The 24,611-nt window shown below is 42.5% G+C and overlaps 1 protein-coding gene across 3 annotated transcripts in view; it reads left to right on the top strand.

Annotated features, from left to right (window-relative positions):
• FREM1 (FRAS1 related extracellular matrix 1) overlaps positions 1-24,611 on the top strand; it is a 187,797-nt gene that overhangs the window by 695 nt on the left and 162,491 nt on the right. Inside the window, exon 2 of one of the 3 annotated variants that reach the window (XM_082695032.1) lies at positions 549-634. The gene's annotated coding sequence lies outside the window, so the exon portion shown is untranslated. Of the gene's footprint in view, positions 1-14; positions 635-24,611 lie in introns of those variants that run through there. The other 2 variants (XM_082695031.1, XM_082695033.1) reach the window with 2 other exon arrangements.

The following is a 24,611-nucleotide window of genomic DNA, read 5'->3' as shown; positions in this document are numbered from 1 at the left end:
GGGGAAGTGTTTGAAGAGTTTGAAGGTCCGTGAAAAAAGCTTGTGCGTGTGCTTACGGCGGGTGTGTGTCTGTGAGAGGACGAGTGTAGGTGGGTGTTAGTGCACGGGTGTGTGCTATGTGAGTGGCATGTGTGAGTGTGCGCACACACGCGTGGGGGGGGGCTGCGTGAATGTGTGCACGCTCGTGAGCGTGGGTCCGTGTGTGGGTGGCCTGCGGGCGCCGGTGCGCGGTGTGTTTGGGCGACTGTGTATATGCCGTGTGCGTCCGTGTGTCCGCGTGTGTGCGAGCGCGTGTGCGCGTGTGCCCGTGTGCCGCGGGCGGGAGAGGCAGCTTCGGCTCAGCCGTGGCAGAGCAGTTAGTACGGAACTACTAGTGGAAGGGGAGGCTGGGGAGCCGCCAGGAAGACGAGCAAGGGACCTTTTTAACAAAAGCTCAGTTGGGTCCCTGCGGGGCCAGCCAGCAGAAGGGACTGGGGAGCGCTGGCTCTGCGCCAGGGAGGTCGGGCTCCCGCCAGCTCCGCACGCACCCTTTATCATGCCCTCCGCAGGGGGAGTCCTGAGGCTTGGCCGTCGGGAAGTTGCCGCAGCCGCCGCCGCCGCCGCCGCCTCGGAGAGCACCAGCAAGGACCGCGGAGTGAGTATGGGAACTTCGGGTCTGCCTTGCCCTGCGGGGTGGGTGAAGGGATTTCTAGTACAAAGAAAGCGTACACTCCGCTGACCTGAAAGACTGGAATTTCAGCTCTTTTCCTTTCCTAGGATTTAGTTCCTTCCCCCTTCCTCTCCCAGCCCTTTAAACCCGAGATTACTGGGTCAGTGACTCGCCCCCGCCTTCCCGCCTGCCCTGGGCCCCGGGTTTCTAGCTTTTTAGCTTGGAAAGGAAACCCACTACCTGTAAGTATCTGCTTTACGTCCTTCCTCTCATCTTCCGAATGTCCTGTTAGCAGAAAGCTCCAGAGGTGGTTTGCGTGGTAGCGTTCGCTTCCCGTCTCTTCGCAAGAAGTGTGCAGAGTCCGCTTGCCAAAGTTTAGTTCTCATGTCAACTCAGGAAGGTGGCAGTTTGCCCTGTTAAAAACCCATATGCCCACCACGGGAGTCCCTTTAGTACGGACCACAGATTATAAGGTTTCTGGACCCGTCCCCATGGCACTCACCAGTGAAATCACCATTTTAAATTTTGTAACCCACCCGCGCCGCCACCCTGGATGAGAAGGTTTCTTAGCTACATGAAATGGCAAAGGGACATGAAAAAACTAACACAACGGATGCTATCCTCACGGTATTCAGAGAGGGGGAAGTTTGCCCGAGATGGAGTTTTGGATACCTGACTTTGGTTTAGTTCTATTTGGAGATATATATTTTTTAAAAGCATGGTTTCTATTTTTATGGGGATGAGAGGGAGTGTTGGAGAGGCAAAGAAATCATTTTGTTCTGAAGTTTAAACTTCAGTTTAAACTGATGTTTAAGTTCTTTCTTATTACCCAGATTTGGTGCTGTAGTGAAGAGTTTCTTTTAGTTTTCATCTGGATCACAGAAGTAATTTTCAAGGCATTTAATTTTCCTTTCTGCCTTTTTTTTTTTTTTTTTTTTTTTTGGACTCCTGTGCTCAGTCTTGTTGCCTGGTGTGAATTACAAAGCTTAAAAAGAGCATTTCCGGGGGTTGGTTAGAGTTTATGGCCTGGGAATCTTGCTGGAGAGATTAACCTCTTCACGGCTGCTTTGCAGGCCAGACCTAGTGATCCAAACCTTCCCCAGGTTTCTGCTCCGGAAAACTGACAATAACCATCCCTGGCTCTCATTAAAGCTTGAAGAATTGCTCCCCACCCCCTGCTTATACTTGATAAAAGTGCCTTTAGTATGATTCTAGGAAAATGTCGACAACTTTGCTCTTTCTCTTTCTCACCGATTCTCAGAACTTGGTGTCCTAGGAACCAGTTGGGAGCTTGCTGAAAGGCGGGTGCCTAGGCCACACCCTCCCACTTTAGGCCTGGGGAGGGCCTGAGAGTTTATCCGGGTGATTCTGAAGCAGGTGAGATCCCTTTTGGATAAGCACAGCTCTATGTTGTCCTGGGCAATTAAATGCTTGTCCTGTGGCTGGTTAATATTAAACCTCATATCTAAATGATCAACTTGAATTTCAGGTGATGTTGAGCATAAAAGTTATATGCAACATGGCTTTGCATGCTTGGCTGATAAAGCAGGGCTTTCGACCAGCTTTCCCACCAACCTCATCACTGTTTCCTTGCTCTTCTTTCCATCCATGCCTTTCCATTTTCACAAGTGAGGAAGGGACTTGGGCAGAACCAAAGGTGCTCTCACACCATGTTCCCTCCTCCATGTGATGGGATGTGTGGTCTGACTTGACCTAGCACACGACCAAGCAATGCTTGTCTTAGAATCTTTCCACCCAGGGCTGTTCTCAATTCTTAATCAGCCTCCCAGGGATACTCTGCTTCTGGGGATGGGCTAGGCTGAGTGGGGCTGAACTGAGCTGGATTATTTCTTGGGACACTTCAGGAGCAGTCTAATTCCTAGAAACTGAGTTTAGATTAGGCCATCCCACAGAGATTGGGAGAAAGGGATTCGTCTAGTATGCTGAGGTCCTCGATTGACATATGAAGGTAAGAACTCAGCCTCCATCCCCATCCCCAATGACGTTTTATGCCATTGTATATTTATAGGAAAAAGAAAATAGGATGTGGTCATCAGTTTCCTTCCCCCCGACCCCCCAACCTCACTCCAAATGTTTGCAGGTGCCTGCTACATGCCCGGTCCGGTGCTACTTTCCAAGGACTGTGGAAAGATCAGCATGTATAGTGTGGACAGAGCCCTTGTCCTCATGGTGTTTCAAGTCTTGAAATAAACTTGCTACCAGTCTTGGATGAGCCAGCTAATACTCCCTAAACTTCACCTCCTCCATCAATAAAACAAAAGAGTTGGCTTAAGTGAATTTGAGTATCTTTCCAGCTATGATACTCTGACACTGGCGGACACGGTTCAGTCTTCTAAACACAGACAAGGGGGAATAGGAGCTTTTTAGCATTTGCTTTGAAAACAGGCCCAAAGATTTGGCTTCCTGCTTTTCTTACGATTTTTCAAAAATATCTTTTAACTCTTCTTTCTCTCGTCAGAGACCAAGACTGCCGGTAAAGTGAGTTAGACAAATTCTGCCTTTGCAGAGCACACAGTCATCCCCCACAATGGGCTCCTGTAACTCTCTGGAAAGGCTGTTTCCCTGGGCCAGGTTACCTAGGACAGCAGCTTCTTATCTTGTCTGAATCTGGTGTTGCTCCCCCTGTGGAGTGCTGGGTGGTCTGAACCGGGCTGGCCAGCTCTGGCCCCTGACCCTTTCATTCAAGTGATTTAATAGCTTTTGTGATACTAGGTGAGAGGCTCCAGCAGAGACCTTTGAGGGTCTGGGAAAGAAAAAAACCAATTCCCTAATGAAATCCGCATTTTGTCTGTACTACAGTTTCTCTTACTGCTGTGACTGCGGACTGCTGCATTTCAAAGGGTTCTAAAACTTGGCCATCAAGATAAGAAAATATAGCTGTGATCTGGGCTCTTCTGGCTGCCTGCAGATACTATGTTTGGTGGGAAGAACTACTCACTGGAGGACAGCGTACAGGGATACTGCAAAGTTAGGATATTTTTGACCAAAAGTTCTTGGCCTCTTGTTGGTAGGGTTAAAGGAAGTAACAAAATAGTCTTTGGTTTCACTCTTATCCCTCCCTATTTATGGGGTTGCTGATACGATGTCAAAAATACTTCTTTTGTGCATTTGCAAAGGCTTCTTAGATTATATGTTACTCTTCACTCTCAATTTTATCATTGAAACTTTCATATCTGACTTCTCTAGAGACCAAAACAGATAACACTCCAGGACCCACTGAGCTCCACGTCCTTCCTGTAGTTTTCCAAGTCCCTAGGATCCTACCTCTGCCTTCTGTCAAGCGTTATCAGCTGCTCAGGACTTACAAATGCTCCCTAAATTCTTCCCACAAAAAATGACTTCATATCTTGTGAAGTCGCCCTCAACGCCATGCCATTTTCATCCCAGGATCTCCATTTCCTATTAGCACACAAATTCTTCATTTTGTCAATGATCAGCCAAAACCACTGTGAAGTTAGGAGAATTTCAGAAAGGACTGACATTCCCAGATGAGAATTCATCCACATGTTTCAAAGTTGCTGGGTGTTTCCTGTCCAATCCCTTTCGTAGCCCAGATTTGTTTTTCCCATTAAAGCGATTCCCCTCCTGGGAAAGGCCAACACAACAACACACAATAGCAGTGCACTAATGCTGTTTTATGCAAATCTTCCTCTTTGTTATATCGTGGTGGGCTAATTCGGTTTCATCCAATAAGCATTAGTGATTGTTTTGAAACCAAAAGGAAGTATTAATAGGAGAGCTCAAATATTAAATTGAAGTGGTGTAATAGGGAAAAAAAAAAAGATCTTTGAATAAATTTCAGCTGGGTTCCAGTCCTTGGCTACAATATTCTTTGGTTCGGTAATGCTGGCCCAGTTACTTAGTTTCCTTTGCGTCAAGTGAGGGTACGGACACTTACCGGATGTTCATGGGGCTAAAGGACATTTGGAAAGCAACTAGCATGATCCATGATGAATGACAAGGATCAATGAGTATTTCTACTAACACAGGTGTGAAGGCTGGAAAGAACCATGCCTGTGGCAAGCTGCTCGGTCCATAGGTGAAAACAGAAATGAGAAATCAAGCTTTCTTCTAGATTTCATGGACAGGGAAGAATAGATGGTCTCCCACCACTTCCCTGGCTTTGGTCCCACTTGATTCCTTCTCCCAGCTGGAACAGACTCACGAGCTCTGGGACCATCTGAGGGATTAGTACAGAGAAAGCAAGGGCAGTGTGAAAATCAGTCTGCCCTCACTTCTTCCTGACCCTCCAGAATGGAAAACTTTTATAGCCGTTTCATATATAAAGACATTATTTTAGGTTTTTGGCAGGGAGGATTTTGCTCCATTGTGGCCAGGGGTCCCACTTCTGGGGCAAATGTTTAAGAATTTGAAACTTGGGGATTGTACCATGGGCAGTTTGTGAGCTATTCACCAAAGAGAAAACGACAAAACATAGCCATTCAGACATGCGCTGCTCACCCCGCACTCCCCCATGCCCCCAGCCTCGGTATTTCTCTTCCAACAGTGTTTTCTTATAGCTCCGGTGTTTGCACTGTGATAAGCCAGTCACTCAGCTAATATTTACTAAGTTTCTCTGGGCCAGAGAAGATGACCAGGAGAGGAGGGACTTGAGTGAACAGAACAATCATGGTTGTTATCTTTGAGAAGCTTACAGACTAGGGTAAAAAGGTTGACTTTTTTTTTTTTTTTAAGATTTTATTTATTTATTTGACAGGTAGATATCGCAAGTGGGCAGAGAGGCAGGCAGAGAGAGAGGCGGAAGCAGCTTCCCTGCTGAGCAGAGAGCCTGATGCAGGCCTTGAACCCAGGACCCTGAGATCATGACCTGAGCGGAAGGCAGAAGCTTTAACCCACTAAACCACCCAAGTGCCCCCCAAAGTTGACTTTTAATCAAATGACTGCAAAGAAACAATGAAATGCCACATGCGGGGAGGGTATCCCAGGATTCTATGCAAGCAGATAGAACTGGTGTGGGAGACCGAGACCTGAAGGAGGGTCAGAAGTTAGCCAGGCAAGTGGGAGTTTCGTAGAAGTTGGGGAAGGGCATTCACGGCAGATGGAACAGCACGGATAAAGCATATTAAGACTCGGAGTGGACAGTGCAGTGAGTTTAAGAAGGGAAGAACTGTGTGACTAGCTTGCCAGGAGATGGAGGAGAGTTCTGTGAGAAGAGGCTGGGGAGAGGTAGAGGACAATCATGCAGGGAAATTCTGTCTCACAGTTAAAGGGGACCCCAGAAAGCACTGAATCCACACTCCCTCTCTGGGACGAGAATCCCTTCCTCTGTCTTTATCGAAGCCCTTGCCACTATTGGACAACTTGGAAGGAGAGTTCTGTCTGAAAGTAGGGTGCAGGGAACCTGGGTGGTATAGTGGGTAGAAGTTCTGACTCCTGGTTGCGGCTTGGGTCGTGATCTCAGGGTCATGAGATCTGTGTTCAGCAGAGATTCTCTCTCTCTTCCCCGGCCCCTCCTGCTCATGCTCTCTCTGTGTCTCTCAAATAAATCTTTAAAAAAGATTTATCTATCTATCTGCACCCTGAACGCAGAGAGTAAAGTCTCTCTTCTTTCGAATCATTCGAAGACAGACTATTTCTTTCATAAATTACTGTCCAAGCAGGTCTGCACTTTCCCGTTCACATGCAGTCCGTTTTTGGGAAAGCAGTTTTACATTTGTACTGTGGAAAGTGAACTTACTGGCTTCAGTCTATTATTCTAGCCTCCAGTTGTTGAGAGCGTGGATCTTGATTGTGTCCTCACTGATAAGAGTTGACTTTTTTGGATTTGTGTTGTTTGTGAATTGGTTGAGCTTGTCTTCTGTAACTTTGCAGAGGATTTTGGGAAATTATTTAACTAGAGGAAGCCAAACACGGAGCTATGGGCACCCCTGAAGATGTTTCTCTTAAGAGAAAGGGTGCCCCTAACCTCTTTTTATTTTGTTTTTAGAGAGGAAACTAGACACAACATCTCTATAGCCCAGACTCACAGATATGTTCAAGTCTAAATGAAAAGAGTTCAGTGACATCAGTGTATGAAAGCATAGTTTGACTGTATTTGCTGATTTCATTTGCCACCATCCTCAGAGCTACATCGGTGTGGCTGCTTTTCTGTTTTGGGCTTGGATTCGGGGAGGGCCACTGGCCTGCCCATTAAAACCCATTTATCAAATGGGTGTTGAATGCCTATCACATGCAGTAATAGTTCATCCTCCTGCCTTCAAAACACATAAATACCTACACTATCAGGTAGGATGTGATAAATGCCCCATGATAGGTTTAAATAAAATGTGATTCTTCTGCTACAGCAGAAAGGAAATTTTGCCAAATGGAATGATCATGTCTTTGGACATCTTGAAGGAAGCATTTCACAAGACCTTAATACTTAAAGGTTTTAATCAGGATGGAAGCAAAGACATTCCAGGCAGGGGCATACGTGGACAGGGGTGTAGAGATGGGGAGGATGCAGCAGGTCCTTGTGACCATGTCACTGGGGGCTACGGGACGGGGTTGGGCTATGGTCTGGGAACACATATGTCTAGAAGTGTTAGCCAGAGTGGATACATAGTGAGAAGCTAGCTGAGGTGAAAATTTTAAGAAATGCCATATTTTTGGCAGTGCAGCATGACCCAGAGAAGATTAAAAAAAAAAAAAAGAAAGAAAGAAAGAAAGAGAAAGAAGAACAAATGAAAGAGAAAAAGGCAGTGGTTAGGTCAAAAGAGAACCAGGAGTATACAGAGGTATAGAACCTGGTACAGAAGCAGTTATGCAGACAGTGGGTGGAGGGCACCATTGTGTACTGTCAAGTTCAGAGAGGATTGTTGGAGAAAAGTTCAAGTTGACGTATCTAATGGTGGGTCCCTGGCAGCCTTTGGGACAGCTGTTTCATTGGACTGGAGGCTATCAAAATCAAGTGATCCTCTTTGGGAACACAAGGTGGTGAGGATGTAGGCTAGTTGGTCAAGGGGAGCATATGGTGGGAAAGGAGAAAAGAGGATGTTTGACAAGTAGTAGGAATAAGAGTCATAGTGACACCAGTGGAAGTAGCAGTGGTCAGAGCCAACATTTGCTGAGTTCTCACTGTGTTCTAGTTGTCTACTCACGTATCTGTGCATCCGATTCTCACAGCATGACTCCAGGCTGGTGTTTCAGCCCCTTTTCACTGTTAAGACAACTGAGACTAAGAGAACTGTACTTGGCCAAGATGATGTCAGGCGGCAGGACAAGTGTTCAAATCTAAGGTCTCTGCGTCCTCAGGACTCACCGGTGTGGCCACTTTTCTGTTTTGGGCTTGGATTTGGGGAGGGCCACTGGCATGCCCATTAAAATCCATTTATCAAAGTAACAAAAATTTTAAAAAAGCACACAAGAATGGGAAGGCACTTGAAGAACTAATTTCTACTAAGTACGGGATAAATCTCTGCTTAATTTCTGAAAAGACAGTATAACCTTTTGTAGCACAAAGTCATTGCTGTGTAATGTGCAGGACGTGGTTGTGCACTGGTGAACCCATCCTGTTGTGGTCCAGCCCACGGCTCTTTGCAAATTCCAGATGCAAGGGCATTTTCTCTTCCTTTCCTCTCCTGTCACTCTCCTTACTTCCTTCACCTTTTCTTTCAATAATTGCCTCATCTTAAGAAAATCAGACTCTAGGACACCTGGGTGACTCCATCGGTTCAGGCTCTGCCTTTGACTCAGGTCATGGTCCTGAGGTCCTGGGGTCGAGCCCTGCATCAGGCTCCCTGCTCCACAGGAAGTCTGCTTCTCCCTCTTTCCTCTGCCCCTTTAACTGATCATGTTCTCTCTCTCTCGTAAATAAAATCTCTAAGAAAAAAAAAAAAAAATCAGGCTCCTCCTCCCCATCTGCCACAGCTCGGTAACTTTGATCTCCTCCCTGACTGCGGCCTCCCCGAAGATCCACTGCTTTCACACAGTAGGTTGGCGTGAAGCGCTATAGCATTTTAAAACAACTTTGCTCCAGTACTGGAGAACAGTTGGTGCCTTAAGCCCTTAGAATTCTGTAACAATTAAAAATAGCCACTGCTGGAGGTATTGATTGGTGATTAAGAGGTCACTGGGGGTAACTTTTCAGTATAGAAAAGGAGCAGGAGTTGAGTGGCCATTGGACTCTATTACGTAGCTACCCAAGACTTTCACACTCTTCATCCCTGTGTACCATATGTATGAATTTGCTATGGCTGCCGTAACGATGAACTATAGACTTGGTGGTTTAAACAGTACAAATTTATTTTTTCACAATTCTCGAATCTAGGAGTCCAAGATCAAGGTTTTAATAGGGCTGTTTCCTCATGAGGCCTCTCTCCTTGGCTTGTGGAACTGATTTCTTCTCCCTGTGTCTTTACATGGTGTTTCCTCAGTTACCCACCTGTGTCCTAATTTTTTCTTTTTAGAAGGACATGAATGATATTGGATCAAGGGCTACCCTAATGACCTTATTTTAATTTAATTACCTCTTTAAAGACTCTGTCTCTAAATATAGTCACATTCTGAGGTACTGGGGGTTAAGACTTCGATCTATGTATTTGGGGAGAACAAAATTCAACCCATAAAGACCAGGCCACCATATCAAGCCTCTGCTTGTTGTTACTTAACTGATCTTCTAAATGCTGAGGACAAAACTGCAGCAGAAGGAAATCGAATAAAACCCGTGGACCTATAAATTCACGTTTAGAAATCCATTTGTAATACACTCTGGATTTTGAGCTTGACTTCAGGGTGGGGAGATGAGGAAACCTCCTTGGGCAGGACTAGCTTTGAACTTCTAAAAATTCTAGGTGAAACCCATTCTGCTTTTCTTATTTGGATAAGAAGCCCGCACAACGCCAGTTTAACCGTTCAGGTTAGGAGGGAACGATGTGCCGTGTCCTCATTTGCCTTGCAGATGCTGTGAAGCCTCCTATGTTGGTTGTTGCTGGATTGCTTTATTGGAAACCAGTGGCCTTTATTTTACCCCCAATACAGAGACATTTCCTTTTTTTTTTTTTTAAGGTTTTATTTATTTATTTGAGAGAGAGAGAAAGAGAAAGAGGGAGCATGAGAGGGGGGAAGATCAGAGGGAGAAGCAAACCCCTTGCTGAGCAGGGAGCCCGATGCAGGACTTGATCCCCGGGACTCCAGGATCATGACCTGAGCCGAAGGCAGTCGCTCAACCAACGGAGCCACTTGGGCGCCTGACATTTCCTGGTCTGTAACTTTGTAAGTTGCTCTGGCATGAAACTCCTTGTAGTATGTAGAAATCACAGGCTATGAGATTCAGTGGTAGGAAAGCTCAAGTCTTCGTACATCCCTTCCCCCACTGAAGTGTTTGTCTGCATTAAGAATGGCAAATGATGGGATGCCTCTATGGCTCAGTCAGTTAAGTATCTGACTCTTAATTTTGGCTCAGATTGTGATCTCAGTGTTGTGAGATTGAGCCCTGCATTGAGTGTTGCGCTGAGTGTGAGGCCTGCTTTAGGCTTCTCTCTCTTCCTGCCCCTCCGCCCTCTCAAAAAAAAAAAAAAAAAAAATAATCTAGCGCTTTCTCTCTCTCCATATATATATGGCAAATGATGACAACCACTTGAGATAAAAGAGACATAGTCAGGGATGATCTGTGGTGTTGCACAGCAGGCTTGCTATCATGGACAGCCCAGGGCTTGGAGGTATCGCCTCTGAATCATTAGCTCTATGGCCAGAGAGATCTGACATCAGAACTTCAAAATCTAAGACCTAGATTTTTCAGACATCTTAAGACCAAGACTGAAGACTTCAAGGGGATGACTTGGTAAGGAGCACAGATGCCCAGGAAGTGAGAGCATTTGAATTTGTTAATTAAGAACAACAACAAACGCAATCTTTACAACAACCTTGTGAAATTAGTGTTACAGATCCTCACTCTACAGATGATGAAAGGAAGTCTGAGAAGGTTTAAGTAACATTTATTTTGTAGGTTGAGGTTCTTTTGAACTTCTGAAGTGTTCAGAAAGTGAATGGCTTAGAGTGCTTATCCTTCGTTCAAAGGCTTAATTGATGTCTGTCTATGAAGAGATGTGTGAGGTAGAGAACATGATATAAACGTTGTGGAGTTATTACCTGACTTTCTATAATATAAAAAGAAAAAAAACAGTTTTATTTCCTTCAAAGGATCGATCTTTTTTTTTTTTTTAATTGAGCAGAAAAAACTCAAATTGTGAATCCTAAGCAGAAGGCTAGAGGCAAAATATTTTTTGAATTGAGCAGAAAAAGCCAAATTGTGAATCCTAAGCAGAAGGCTGTAGGTAGTGAGATGGGCTCCAGCGGAAAGGATCGAGGTTCATGAACTTGGTAGCAAATGTTAGAAGAGGCATGAAATGGTGGCTCCTGTTTCATTGAAGAACTGACGCGAAGAAACTGGCACACTAGGAACACAAAAAGGAATTAGACTTTGGTCTACGGCCACACCACCCTGAACGCACCTGATCTCATCTGATCTCGGAAGCTAAGTGGGGTTGGGCCTAGTTAGCACTTGGATGGGAGGAATTAGACTTTGGAGTCACGTGAGGGATTTTTAATTTATAGACCAGAAGGTCTGAGTGTTTATATTTTGCAGCAGATGATTAAGGAGAGAGCCTCAACTCCCCTTTTACTCTGATCAATAGTGACCACAAGTGATGATCTCAGGGAGACCTCCGACTTCCTGCCTAAACCCAAATGATTATTTCTATCATAACACGAACTATCATAATATGGGGAGGAAGCATGGAGAGATATTAGCCTTGTGGGTAATAAAGTTTGCTGTTGCAATACACATATTTAACTGTGTCTTTAAAGATTCACAGCGAGGGAAAAGTTGGAATGCAATGGAAAGTAGTCCTTGCCCAAAATTTTGCTGGCTAAACTTGATGTTAATGTCTTTTATTTTAGACTGTTTCCTTTCTAACGAGTTTGCTACTTTGGGAAACCGCTGCCTCATGTCTGTACTTGTCACGCATGTGACTAGCTTCCTAGGAATGGCCTCCCAGCTAGGCTGTCTGGACAGTTTCCCTCATTTCCTCTCTGTCTGGGGCCATCCTGTCTCCCTCTCCTTTTCCCCATTGCTCCCCAAACTGGATCTTGCTTTTAGCCTCTTCCTGGTGCTGGTCTTCTGGGTGGGACCCCAGCCCTAGACCCACCACTTCACTCCACTCTGATGGTTTTCAGATATGCCAAAAAACCTACCTTCTGTCTTTGGGCACTAAAGCCCCCTTTACCACCTCTACTCCGAGGTGAAGAAAAGAAAGTGCTGTTGTTCACAGCAGTGATTCTCAAACCTGGTGGCTCATGAGAATCACCAGAGAACTTCTGATTTCAGATGGCTGGACCCCACGCAGGCAAATTACATCTGAAAAAATTTGAGATGATGCAGGAGTTGTCTTGAGATGAAGCCAGAGGTGGGCCCCTGCTGGCTTAGGAGTGACATTAGGGCAACACTTTGACCTTATAGTGTTTCTAGAATGTTGTCAATGACAAAAACCGTCTTCAGCCCACATGAAGGCTGTTTAATTACTTCCAGCAGTCAAGTGGGGCTGAAGCCATGAGAGCAAAATCTCGTTTGTAACCACTGCTTTCCCTCAGGCCTCAGGAGATATTGGGGTCAACCATCACACTGCAGGAACTCTGCGGGCCCTGTTTACTATTTGGTATGTGAAAGCAGCACCCCAAGCACCACCACTCCCCCCACCCTCACCCTGAGTACGGTTATAAAATGAACAGTGCCCTTGGAATTTGATGTATCTAACTGAGAAAAACCCAATAACGGAGTCTCACCTCCTTTGGCCTATACTCTGAAGGATAGGTATGTTAGCTGGCTTCCCCAGAAATACTTTCCGTCGTGTTGAGTTTATGTCATGCTCAGTGACATCACAGTGTGAACTGCCTTCCACTGCTAGTCCGGACGCTATGCCTATGGCTAATACGTTCTCACTTCTAGAGGAATGATTTGCAAACCCACTTTTAAAAAATAGTCTATTTGTGTTTTGAAGACTTAAAAAAATGTTTATACCAAGACCACTTATGTGCACCCTATTTGTGTCTCTTTTTAAAGATTTTATTATTGATTTGCAAACCCACTTTTAAAAAATAGTCTATTTGTGTTTTGGAGACTTAAGAAAATGTTTACACCAAGACCACTTATGTGCACCCTATTTGTCTCTCTTTTTAAAGATTTTATTTCTTTCTTTGAGAGAGAGAGAGAGAGCACGCGCAAGTGTGTGCCCACAGGGGGAGGGGCAGAGGGAGAGAGAGAAGGAGAGAAAGGAACTCCGGGCTGACTGTGGAGCTGATTGCCTGGTCAGATCTCAAGAACCTGAGATCATGCCCTGAGCAGAAACCAAGAGTTGGCTGCTTAATTGACCGAGCCACCCAGGTGCCCACTCTCTCTTTTAAAACACTTCTCTGACTTGGTTGTGCTTATAATTGTCATGGTAAGCCACTCTTATACGTTGCCATATTCTTGTGCACACATGTATTCAACAAATAAGTCATCTCATCAGACATTCAGATACTTTTAATTTGCAGCCTGAGATTTTGTTTTTGAGCTAGGACTGAACCATTTTTAATCTCATTGCCTGAGAGCATTCTCCCACTCACTGCAGCCCACCCCCAATTCTGCCAAAGTAAGCAGATTATGTTTCCACTCTTCTTAATGCAATTAAGCTCAGTGGAGCACAGAGGGGTCGGGGACTCATGCATCTGCAGAAGACCTAATGGTGGCCGCTGGGTTCACCAGGGGGAGCCCTCAGTGTGGGAGAGTCCTGTGGCCAGCAAGGCCTGCTGGTGCCTGAGTAGCTGGATGTCTGCAGATCGTGAGGAAGGGCAGAGCTCTACAGCGTGGACACAATCGTGCTCGTGCTCGGTTCTGAACACCAGGAAGTCCCTGTGGCTTGCCTGGCTTCTTTTTTGTTGCCAGTATCCCTGCACCGCTCTATAGAAAATTTTCTAGCTCTGTTGGGTGTTACTGGAGTGTCAGTTCAACCTAAATCCCAGAACATGTCAAAGGATGGCTCAACTAATGATTTTTTTTTTTTTTAACTTGATATACTTCAGTTTCTGAGCAGATTTCGGTTTATGGAAGAATTGAACAGCGTTCTCACATACACCCCATCTGCCCACTTTCCCCCGGTTACTAACACCTTGTATGAGTATCAGGTACTACAGGGGATAAGCCAGTGATGATTATCTAAAGTCCGTAGTTTCATTAGGATTCACTAGTGATGTACATTCTCCGGGTTTTGATGAATGTTTAATGACAAGTATCCATTACAGTGGTAAATTTGTCACTAAGTTTTAGAAAACAGGGACTCCGAGCAACAACACATTCACGTACATTATCACGTTTAACTATTTTAATGGCCCTGAAAGGTGCCGCTTTTTGTATAGGTGAGGAAACAGAGGCCAAGAAAAAATAAGGACCTTGTTCAAGGAAATAGTGGAACTGGGAGAAATCTGATTTAAATCCAGCCTCTGTTCTTATTACTGTGGCATTTCCTTTCAGTTCAGCAGTAATCCTAGAGCAGAGCATTAAGCCCTCCCCACCTCCTCCCTCCTCTTCCTTCTCCTGTACTATATTTGCAAAATTATTTCTAATAAACAAACATTCGTAAAACAACTATTTGTAAAATAAAGTGATGTACAGGTCATGGCTAAACCTAGTTAGAATTGTGCTAAGATCCTCAGCAGAGAAGAAAGGAAAGACTCTCATTAGAGTTCTGTTAAATTTAATTATTTGTTGGTGTTAAGAATTGTCATTTGTTTAAGGATTCAGTGTTTGTTTCCTTGTCTTGACCCCCATCTCCCTAAAGGGCAGGTATAGGCAGTGAGGCGAAGGCAAGAGATGTTCACTTGGCAGATCTTGCCCTGATTGAGGGCTTTGCCCATGTGCTGGAAGGCTGGCTTCCAGGAAAAGTACTCTCACACCAGTGTCTGCATCTCTGTGTATAGGACTTGCAGTTTTTTTTTTTTTTTTTTTTTACTTTATCCCAGGATTTGATATTGTGGTGTGCTGTCCATTCTCTGCCTGCATTAGTGAATAAGACAGCAGGCAAATCAGTTCTTTAATCCTTGGCAAATCACTTTGCCCCTTAGGGCGGTTGCTTCCTCACCTTGACTTCTGTGTGTGTGCTGGAGTGTGCAGAGTATGGGCTTCAGGAACGGGGGCTTTGGAACCTGTCCGCTGGGGTTGGAATGTCAGCTCAGTTGTTTATTAGCGTATGCCTTGGACAAATTACTTACCTTAGAACCAGAATCCTTAGAATAGAATCTGCTCCATAGGTGGTTGTGAAATAGGACCAGATGCAAAGTAAGTACATAACACCCAAGAACGTTGGTTTAAGTAAAATTTGGAAGAGAAGCTCCTTCCAACCCTAGAATTCTGTGACTTTTGATGTACTGTGACTTAGTCTCAAACAACATTACATTTTTTTTTATCATTATCACTTGGTTTCTTAAGTCATCAAAAGCATTTCCAATGCAAATCAAAACCACAGTAAGATACCATCTCACACTAGTTAGAATGGTTAGAATTAATAAGTCAGGAAGTGACAGATATTGGCAAGGCTGCAGAGAAAGGGAACCCTCTTACACCGTTGTTGGGAATGCAGGCTGGTGCAGCCACTCTGGAAAAATACTCTCAAGAAGTTTCCTCAAAAAGTTAAAAATAGAGCTATCCTATGACCCAACAATCGCGCTCCTGGGTATTTACCCCAAAGATATAGATGTAGTGATCTGAAGGGACACCTGGAACACAGTGTTTATAGCAGCAATGTCCACAATAGCCAAACTGTGGAAAGAGCCTAGATGTCCATCAATAGACGAATGGATAACGATGTGGTGTGTATACACACACACACACACACACACACACACATACATATACATCTGTATACATACATATACATATGTGTATATATATACACAAACACACACACACATACATTTACATACACACAATAGAATACTATGCAGCCATAAAAATGAAATCTTGTCGGGACGCCTGGGTGGCTCAGTTGGTTAAGCAGCTGCCTTCGGCTCAGGTCATGATCCTGGCGTCCTGGGATCGAGTCCCACCTCGGGCTCCTTGCTCAGCAGGGAGCCTGCTTCTCCCTCTGCCTCTGCCTGCCATTCTGTCTGCCTGTGCTCGCTCTCTCTCCCTCTCTCTCTGATAAATAAATAAAATCTTTAAAACAAACAAACAAAAAAATGAAATCTCGCCATTTGCAATGACATGACTAGAATTAGAGGGTATTGTGCTAAGAGAAATAAGTCAAGCAGAGAAAGACAATTATTGTATGACCTCACTCATATGTGGACTTTAAGAAACAAAACGGGGGTGCCTGGGTGGCTCAGTCGGTTAAAGCCTCTGCCTTTGGGTCAGGTCATGATACCAGGGTCCTGGGATTGAGCCCCACGTCGGGCTCTCTGCTCTGTGGGGAGCCTGCTTCCCTTCCTCTCTCTCTGTCTGCCTCTATGCCCACTTGCGATCTCTGTCAGTCAAATAAATAAATAAAATCTAAAAAAATAAAAAAATAAATAAAAAAGAAACAAAATGGAGGTGCATAAAACAAAGAAGGAAAAAATAAAACAAGATGAGATCAGAGAGGGACACAAACCACAAGAGACTCTTAATCATAGGAAACAAACTAAGGGTTGTTGGAGGGAAGGAGGGGGTGGAAGGGATGGGGTGTCTGGATGATGGACATTGGGGAGGTGCTGTGGTGAGTGCTATGAATTGTGTAAGACTGATGAATCATAGGCCTGTACCCCTGAAACAAATAATACACAATAGTGGAAGGAAGGAAGGAGAAAGAAAGGTTAAAGGGGCGTGTTTGTAGATGAAGAGAAAGAATATGGCAGAGTCAGAGGATCAATGAGTAGATGTTACATCAGAAGCACAGTCTCTGTGTAAATGAGTGGAGAGGCAGCTGACTCCTAACAGTCCACTAAGGTAAAACCCCCACCTTTGAGAAATTGAGGTCTGTGGGACAGATCAATAATCAAGTACTTCACAGTAAAAAATGGTATTGCTACGATAGCATATGCGCACAATGCTCTAAGGAGCTCCTCAAACTCAGCAATTTACCCTTAACTTGTACTGTTTGAAATGGAGTACTTCATGGTGGAAAGGACTGCTCAACATTCAGAAAACTACACCACTGCCTGAGTGGTGTAGTCGGTTAAGGGTCTGACTCTTGATTTCTGTTTAGGTTGTGATCTCGGAGTTGTGGGATTGAGCCCCATGTCGGGTCCCACACTCAGTGGGGAGTCTGTTTGAGATTCTCTCTCTATCTCCCCCAACCCCCTTGCACTGCACCCTCTCTCTCTCTAAATAAATAAATCTTAAAACAAAACAAAACAAAACAACCACCCAGCATTGCTCCTTGAGCTATACTACAATAACCTTGACCATCTTACTTGCATGCCATAGCTAATGATAAAATCCAAACTCACAGATGTCTGGTGTAGAAAAGAGGCCAACCATCACAAATAGTCCTGTTAAAAGATCTGCCAATATGGAAATTCTTTTTTTTTTTTTAAAGAAATAAGTATGAATTTGGAAAATACTTTATGAACAAAGATATTCATTGCCCCATCCTGGAAAACCCAAATGTCTAACAATAAGGAAGAGACTAAATAAACCTATAGTACATCTGAAGTTTTTAAAAAATAACATTTTCCCAATTTTTATAATAGTATAAATTCATTGTGGAAAATTTTAAAAAATTATAAAGAAGAAAATAAAAACTATCCAAAATTCTAGCATGCGAAGATAATTACTGTTAATGTATGGCCTGCTTTCTTCTAGGAATAGTTACAGGCTTCTTTTTTATTTAAATTTAGTTAATTTACATATTGTGTATTATTAGTTCCAGAGGTAGAGTTCAGTGATTCATCAGTTGTCTATAAGACCCAGGGCTCATTGCATCACAGGCCCTCCTTAATGTTCATCACCCAATCACCCCATCCCTTCCACCTCCTTCTCTCCAGCAACCTTCAGTTTGTTTCCTATGATTAAGAGTCTCTTATGGTTTGTCTCCCTCTCTGGTTTCATCTTGTTTCATTTTTCCCTTCCTTCCCTTATGATCCTCTGTCTTGTTTCTCAAATTCCTCATATCAGTGAGATCATATAGTAATTTTCTTTCTCCAATTGACTTACTTCACATAGTATAATACCTTCTAATTCCATCCAGATCGTTGCAGGTGGCAAGTTTTTGAAGGCTGCATAGTATTCCATTGTATATATACCACATCTTTATCCATTCATCTGTTGATGGACATCTAGGTTCTTTCCATAGTTTGGCTATTATGGACATTGTGCTGTAAACATTCGGGTCCATGTGCCCATTGGGATCCCTACATTTGTATCTTTGGGTAAATACCCAGTGTTGCAATTGCTGGGTCATAGGGTAGCTCTATTTTCAACTTTTTGAGGAGCCTCCATACTGTTTTCCAGAGTGGCTGCACCAGCTTGCATTCCCACCAACAATGTAGGAGGGTTCCCTTTTCTTTGTATTCTCGCCAACACCTGTCATCCTAACTGGTTAATTTTAGCCATTCCAACTCCCTTTCACCTTTCTAAGTAAATCCTATTTGTCCTAATTTAGCTCTCTCCCCTTGTAGGAAAGTGCTCTCCCCTATGCCCAGTATGAGTCAAATGCTGCCCTCCTCTTTATTCCTGTAGCATGCAATGCATTCCACCATTAGAACACTTAACACTCTTTTTGAATTCAAAGTTTATATGTATTCCTTCTCCATTACAATATAAATGTGCTGTATAAGCAAGAATTTTTTTTGTCTTTTTTTTCTTTTGTCTAGCACTTATTAGAGCCCTTGTCACAAAATGGGTATTCTGTAATTGCTTGTATCTTAAGTGAACTAGTGAATTTGTCCTCTTCAAACAGAGAACCAGGATCTAATGTAGAAAGGGAATTGTTTCCAGATGATGAACTTCTGAACATGACCTCATGTGACTTTCAACAGAATCTCACTTCTGGACAACTTGGTGTTTGGTGAATTTAAAAGATACAGAATTCACTCAAGAAGAGAAAAGCCAATTTTAATAGTGTGACTGTGTTTGGGAAGGTCCTGAGTTTAAGTCTGGGTGTGTACACATGGTTCAGTCCCAGGTAGAGTCGACCATTGTGAATGAGAATGTTTTTCATTCTGTTTAAGTTATTCAATTAAAACAAGCTGTTGTGAAAATTTGTTTGATACAACCCTCTGGCTAAAAGCAAAGTGAATGTAAATTATGGTCACTTCCTAATCTTCAAGGAAATGCCTTTGATGGTTTAAGAAACTTCAAAAGTCATTAAAAACAACTGTAAATCAAGGGGACAAAATCTTTTTCCACCCTGCCGTCCATTTTCTCTACCTTTGAAGGTAGTTTTAGTGGAAGGTCTTTGTAGAGAAAGGCCAGATGTCTGGTTTCCAAAGAGTGGCCTGGAATTTGGATTTCTGATGTAGATTCATTAAATATGGATTTATCAGGGATGGCCAGAAATTTGTGGCCATTCTGTATTTCAGTCATTTTTAACTCTCTAACCAAGTGTTTCTTGAGTGATTTATCAAAGAACCTGGATTTTGTATTGGGACGGAGAGGGTTTTCTGTAAGTTTGCAAACTTCCATGTGAAAGTTTTTCTTTCCTCAGGGCTTCTTAGGGCCTCTGATATGCTCATATTGCATTGCGAATCTTAAAAACAAAAACAAAAACCTTTTAGCTTTCTGTGTTTTAGATATATTTGGATATAGAAGACTTTTTTGTGTGTGAAAGCTTATAACATCCCCAAAATGTGTATTTTAAGAAACATAGTTCGCAAAATGTGACCTTGATCAGTGGGATAAACACTGAACTACTGAAAAATCCTAGAATGGAAACCTAATGAGTTTGTGTGGTGGTCAAAGATCCATGTTTGCAACTTGGGTCTTGACAGCATAGCCCGAGGAAAGGCTTTCTCTCCATAGTTCTGGGAGTCTGTCAGGACTTGCTGAATTGGGGGAAGAAAGTACTGAAACAATAGTCTCTGGACCAAGCATCTGTGATTTGAGTGAGCTGCAGGGATGGCGGACATTGCCATGGTCTGGATGTCAGGAGGACGAAGTTTCCAAACCAGGCTTTGTCTCCAGACACCTGTGTAATCTTGGTGTGGAGACACTGATTAAAGGAGATAATTTGGGTGATGCAAACAAACTTTACTTAACACTTCATGAGGTAGACAGTCTCAGGAAACTGCAAAATGGGGTAGAAGGCCAGAAATTTTATAGGATAAAGAATAAAAAATAAGGGGTGCCTAGGTGGCTTAGTGGGTTAAGCCTCTGCCTTCGGCTCAGGTCATGATCTCAGGGTCTTGGGATCGAGCCCCACATCGGGCTCTCTGCTCAGCGGGGAGCCTGCTTCCCCCTCTCTCTCTGCCTGCCTCTCTGCCTACTTGTGATCTCTGTGTCTGTGTCAAATAAATAAATAAAATCTTAAAAAAAAATAAAAGGATAAAAAGCAAATAAGAAACAGCTAGCGAATATCTGACTGGTTGTGGCCACATGGTCAACCTTGTTGAGGGTGAAAAGGCGTAGAGTTGGCTTGGCTTTTGGGATTGGCTAATTGAAGAGACGGCGTTTCTGGTCAAGCAGAGCATTGACAGGGACACGAAAATTATCTAAGTTTCAGTCTGTGATTGTGGTATCCTGGGCAGGAGTGGCTCCATCTTGTGCCTGGAAATTTCTTTCAACATTAGTAAAGTCACTAATTGCCATGGGACTTTCTTTCTTCTGTAAAATGAAAGGCTTTCTAAAAGAGAAAATACACATAACATAAATAAAAAGCTATATCGCAAGTAAACAAAGGAATGCAAGTTAAAATAGGGGTAGGATACAACATTTCACTTTGGAAGTGAGGAAAGATTTAAGAGGTGATATGGAATGTGAGCTAGACTGAAAATGGTGTCAAATTAGCACCATCTCTCTAGAAAGCGCGTGTATCAGGATCCGCAAAATAAATTCATACCCTTTGATCTTATAATTCCACTGCTAGAAAACTATCAAAAGGAAAGAACTAGACAAATAAACTAATGTGTAATTAAGGAGTTTTCATCACGATCTACTGGCATGGTAAGTACTTCAGCATAATAAGACATGAAGGTGGAAATCATAGTATATCCATGTGTTGGATCGAGGGCATAACTGAAAAGTAAGATCACAAGGAATGTTTAATGATATGGAAAATGCTTAAACTAGAATGTTGCATTAATAGGAAAAGACCATCCATGCTCTTTTTATAGTATGATTTTAATTAAGTTTAAAAATTGTATATACATACACATACATTTGAAAAACCTAAGGATGTTTTCTTTGGGTGTTGGGAAAGGATATTTATTCCTTTTTTGTGTGTTTCTTTGTTTTTATCTGTTAGTTAATGAGAATATATTTTTTAATACACATAAAAGGGGATTATTTTCAAAAAAGATGACTACATTGATGAAAAAATAATGAAGGATGTGGACTCCTTGATTTCTAATGTCTCTCCTAAACCATATATTCTGGGATTCAGATTGCATTTTAGAAAAAATTTGCAGAGTGGGGGAAGCACAATGCTGTAAATAGAGTCAAGACACATTTTATTGATTTAATAGCCTGGAATTTCGAGGAGACCTGTTTGCCTTGAGATCTTTAAACTGTGCTGCTTGTGTGAGGAGTTGGAATAGTAAGATGCAATGAGACAGGGCATCTGCCTTGATTATCTGCTCTTAAAGTAACAGCTACTTCTCTGAGAGAACATTGCCTGCAGTGAAACTTGAACTCAGGCAACAGTCATCAATTGCTGTCTGCAACTGTCCCCTAAAATTGTTAGGGGTTCACGTACTGTAAGAAAACAACCCCGAGGGGGTAGTGAAGTAATTGCAAGGAGTGTAAGATTTTGCTGTGATGTGGGGACAGCGGGGTGGCTCACTTAAGCCTCTGCCTTCAGCTCAGGTCATGATGCCAGGGTCCTAGGATCGAGCCCCACATTGGGCTCCCTGCTCAGGGGAAGCCTGCTTCTCCCTCTCCCACTCCCCCTGTGTCTCTCTCCATCAAATAAATAAATAAATAAAATCTTTTAAAAAAAAATATTTTGCTGTCATATGAAGCAGTGTAATGTCTTGTGGTTAAGTGTGTGGGTCCCAGGGTCAGGCAAAACTAGGACACAGACTTGAGTCAAGCTGATGACCTTGGGCAAGTTACTTAACCTTTTTGCACCTCATTTTCCAAACCTGTAAAATCATTCTCTACATCCTAGAACTGTTGCAGAAATTAAACAAAGGTAATATGTATAAAGTACTTTGAAGGTCTCCTAGCCCTTAGTAAGCACTTAGTAAATGTTAATTCTTGTTTATGATTCTTCTGTCACTTCTTTAAGGCACTATTTACCTATGAAATCAGAACAATAGTAGAAAACGTGTTATAGGGCTTGTCGTGAGAGTAACAAAAACATATAAAGAACAGAGCTCACTGCCTGTATATAGTAGGTAATCAAAAAATGGTGATAGGAAGACATGAACAATCCTTTGATAAAGAAAAAACAGTCTTCGAAGTCATAAGCTTTTTCTTCTTCAAGATTCTATCTCTCTATTTGAGAGAAATCTCTCTGGAAATTCTGTATTGGGCAAGACTGCCAAAGATTTTTCACTCTCGTGGGGTCGTTGAGCAATTAAAACTCCATAAAAGGTTATGTGTTTCTCAAAAAGAAAAACTTTTTTATGACTGTATCTTCCCAGCTCTTTTGTGATTTATATGGTTTAACTACTCTTTGTTGGAGAGAAAAGAATGAGATCGGTAGCATACAGGAGGAAAAATCCCTACACCGAGACTCAAGACCTGCTTCCCCCAGGCTCTGCTGCATCAGACTATGACCTCTTAGAGTGTTGACTCCCTGTTGCCTATAACAAGGAGCAATTAGACTTGTCTGTCTCCCCCAGCGGGGGCTGAAGTCAGAGGAGGCAGTGCATCTGAAGTCCTTGGTAAACTCTGCCTAAGTCTTAATTTCCTCAACCAAAATACAGAGAAGAGAACCATTTTGCCTGAGTTTGGACAGCTAGCTGTTCTCTGGATACAGTTCCCCTTGAATGCCCATTCCTTTGGAGCACTTCATGTCATCTATGATTTGGTTTCAGTTCAGTTGTCCTGTGGGCAATTTTATTCAGCGACAAGTTTATGCTTTAAATTTTTACCTTTGATTTATGTGAGTTATTTTGGAAATTCGTTTGGGTGAAAATAATGATGATTTTAAAAATCCATCAAAAAAATTCCACTGTGGCTTCTCAGGTCATTCTGATTGATATTTTAAAGATTTTAATGTGAAGTAGAGTTAGAAAAATCTCACTGGCTTTCTTCATCACTCTAGGCAAGGATATCAAAATCTCTCTGTTGGGGTAGGTGGGAATGGGTTGATCCTGAGTTGGCTGTTTTTAACTTTCCTGAGTTGGCTAATTTTAACTTAAACCCACTTTATTAATTTTCCCCTGTTCCCCTGTTTTGTTATTTATTTCTTTAAAATTTAAATTGAAGTATAATTAACATACAACATGATATTAGTTTTGGAGGTACAATATAATGATTCAGCATTTCTATATATCACTCAGTGCTCGTCACAGTAAGTATACTCCTAATCCCCTTTCCCTCTTTTACTCATTCTTCCACTGATCTCCCCTCTGGTAACCACCAGTTTGTTCTCTGGATTTAAGAATCTGTTTTTTTGTTTATCTTTTTTTTTTCTATGTTCATTTGTTTTATTTCTTAAATTCCTCATATGAGCAGTATCGTATGGTATTTGTCTTTCTCTGACTGACTGCTTTCACTTAGCATGATATTCTCTAGCTCTATCCATGTTGTCACAAATGGCAAAATCTCATTCTTTTTTGTAGCTAAGTAATATTCCATCGTAGATATAAACCACATCCTCATCCCTTCATCTTTCAATGACCCCTTGGGTTGCTTCCATATCTTGGCTATTGTAAATAATGCTGCAGTAAGCCTAGGGGTGCACATATCTTTCTGAATTACTGTTTTCATTCTCTTTGGGCTTATTAGGTCCTGTTCTTTCAAGTTTATTTTCATTTTTAAAAACTTGAGGGTACTTGTAAAACAGGAAAACAAACAGTTCCATTGTTTGCATCATCTTCCCTTGACTGGTAACAATTAACCTGGATCACTGAGAAGAGTATCAGGCTATCTACCAAAGTCCTGCACACAGCAAAGCAAACCAACAAGAAGATATAAGATTATTGTGCTGGGCACAAGATGGGGAAGGGTATATCTTTGCATTGCATAGCTACCATTGCAAACTTTAAAGAAGAATAGTAGTAAATATGATTCTTATCAGGGCACACATCATTTTCATTGACCACTGAAAATTTCCATTGCAGAAAGAGCCGGGGAGTACAGCTAGGATCCATTCTTTTCTTGATGTGTACAAAATACTCTAGCTAAGTAATAAGAGTTTCATGTTTTTATTAACATAAAGAATACATGCTCCTAAGGTTAAATCAAATGTGTAATTATGAAGTAAATACTAGCTCACATTCCTTAACCCCCAACCACCTGGAAATGTTACTAAATTACTTTCTTCTGTTCAGGAAATTTACCAAGAAAGAAAGGTTGATTACAGAAACATTTTTTGAATATTTATGAGGAAGAACTCAAAGCAGAGTCCTTTACCACTTTTCAGAATATGTTTTCACTCATTTTTATTGGAGTGTACAGCTATTCCTTAGAATACCTGATTCCCATAAGAAGGAAAAAGGCAAAGGTGAGAACATGGTCGATAGGAACAGAGCTGCTTTGGAGCTGCAACCTGAGGATTTTGAAATGGTGAGAAGCAGCTGAATCACCACACAGACAAAGAGAGACAGGGTTTGTTTCTGTTACAGGGTCAAATTAAGTCTGGAGTGGCTAAAAGTCAGGTGA

This window comes from Mustela nivalis (genome assembly GCF_964662115.1).
Source record: "Mustela nivalis genome assembly, chromosome: 13".
Classification (NCBI taxonomy): domain Eukaryota; kingdom Metazoa; phylum Chordata; class Mammalia; order Carnivora; family Mustelidae; genus Mustela; species Mustela nivalis.
The sequence above is the reverse complement of the archived record's forward strand: the minus strand, read 5'-3'. Positions and strand labels throughout refer to the sequence as shown.